The following is a 2,622-nucleotide window of genomic DNA, read 5'->3' on the forward strand; positions in this document are numbered from 1 at the left end:
TTGGACTTGTTTTATAATTTTTAATTTGCACATTTAATAACAGAAATTATAATTTACAATTTGCAAATTGGAAGTTTACTCACTTCGTGTAGAATATCTATTTTCAGTGTTTTGTACGGACATATAACAATTGTCTTAATTGTTATAACAATATATATACTTATATCAGTTATATATAATTAAAAGTATATCATTCTCTTTAATGTTTTTTCTTTTATACTTATATAACAAATAAACACGATCTTGAGTACGCGTGTAAGAATTACGTTAATTATTCTTAAAAACGGTTTTACATTACACAAAAATAGGAAAAAATTATTATTTATTAAAATTAAGAATTATAGTTTGGCAATGTTTCCGAAATATTAACGTCACATTGCTAATATCTTACAGGTATTTTATTAATTTATGTTTCTACAATGTTTCTGCAATGTTGCATTGGAATTTGCAACCTTACAACGTTGCTGCAACATAGCTGGAATCTTTTGTGCTGTATGAGATATAATACAAAAAAATTCTCTTATTCTATTCCTCTCTCCCTTCTCCCTCCCCCTCTCTCCCCCTCTTCCTCTCACTCTCTTCCCCTCTCACTCTTCTTCCCTGATTCTTCATCACAGACTCGTTCTTCTCTCCTCTTCCACCTTCCTCATTCATCCCTCTTTTTCCCCGTCATCCGCCAGCACTCTACGATATTCCTTCTGCAAACTCCCTCCCTCGCCCCTCTGTCCAACTCCTGCATTTCTCCCACAAATTTTTCCAGGTCTCCATCCCAGGTCCCTCCTCCTCCGCATAGCTTATACATTCTTTTATTTTCCTCTACCCAGTATCTATTTTCCTATATCTATTCTTCATTTTCCAACTTTCTTAAATCTTGCTACCCTCCTCTACCTACTTTCCCCCATCCCTTCTCTAAAAACTCCAGTTTACCCTCTACTTTTACCTTACCATCTACTTTACTTAGCATTCCTAATCCTTTTCCATCTCTTATTCTTTTGTCTCATCCTATACTATTCCTCCAACTCTTCAAAACCCTTTTCACCTAATTCTCTTTGTCTGTCCCATTTATACCGCTCCATCTCTCTGTCCCTAAAGAATTGATTCCTTTCTGTTTCCTAATCTGGTTGTTTCCTTTCCCTCTCCGCTCTTTCACTTTCCTTAGCACGCCTATGTAATTACGCTTCACCTACCTTCCTCTAATCTCCTCTCAAATCTCCCCACCCTTCTATCTGCCCTGCCCTATTCCTCAATAATTCTCTCTGTACTTCCTCTCTCGCTAAATATTCCGGTGTCCTTGCTTTTACTCCTAGCATCCATCTCAAGTATCTTTCATGTAATCTCTCTCCTTTTCCTTCCACCCCTCTATCTCCACCCCATAGCTCAACACTGCTCATATCAACCTGTCAAACAGCTATATCCTTTTTTTCCAGTCCTTTTCAAATCTCCTTTGTCAATCCCCCACACTTGTCCCATTATACTCGTTGCTTTCGCCACCCTCTCCCTCATATGTGCCTTCTACCTTCCATTTCTTTGCAGCACGTATCCCAGATATTTAAATTCATCCACTTTCTTTATCTTGCTATCTTTCCACTATCTCATACTGTACCACCATATTAATAATTAAGAAGTCAAAATCGTTCGTAGATGAAAATGTATTCACTACTTCGGTAATTGAAAGTTCCTTTTCTATAGACGAATTAATCACTTTTCCTTTAAGAAGTTTTTCATGAAGCTTCACATTTAAATCGAAATAGGTATGAATTACAGGTGCAAATTCTAATAATTGTAACAAAAATTAAGGAATGTATAAGTGATAAATAACGTGTAAATGTTTCTTATTAAGCGTATGCAGTTAATTAAATAATTAAATAATTAAATTATCTTGTCTCGCAAAGGAATGTGGATCTCTACGAAATGAAGTAATTGTAAATTATTCACGTTAGGATAGCCTTTCCAAATAACATTCGAATTTTCTAAATTTGAACTGGCAACGAGGATACAGTATCACTTTTAATTTCTTCCTTTATCTTAATACCCTCTTTCTCCTGTGTGACAACATTACTTATTTACTAGAATAATCAAATTATATGTTTGAATATTGAACAACAAAAATAGCTGTAATAAGTAGCGCGTAAATGATTCGATACGTTTGATAGCTCACAGAATGCGAGGTTAATTTAACTATACTTTAAATTCAGTTTCTGTTACATATCTATTTAAAATTTAAATATTAAAATTAAATTTTCGGCGTGTTGCCGAAAAGATAAATATGCTATTGCAGAGTATACAATTAATGGAAAGTAGTAACCCAGATAGCACAAAAAATTTGAAAAGAATTCTTTTTTTGGTCCCCGATTCACAAAATGAATTCTTTTACCGTCCTATTTCTGTTCTAAAAGTATTCTTTAGGCTCCCAAGAGACTTCACTTTTATGTCACCAAAAGTAAGTTTTTTTTCAAATTCAAAAAGGATTCCATTTCACGTCCATAAGAATTCGTATTAAATTTAAAATAATTTTTAGATAGTACCCCAGACAGCACAAAGTCATCTAAAGATGACTAAATGGTGGCTAAATTGTTATAAGGATATCTTTTAGTAAAAGAATATAGTCGACGAAAAGATGAC

Source organism: Wasmannia auropunctata, unplaced genomic scaffold (genome assembly GCF_000956235.1).
Source record: "Wasmannia auropunctata unplaced genomic scaffold, wasmannia.A_1.0 LD336085.1, whole genome shotgun sequence".
NCBI lineage: Eukaryota > Metazoa > Arthropoda > Insecta > Hymenoptera > Formicidae > Wasmannia > Wasmannia auropunctata.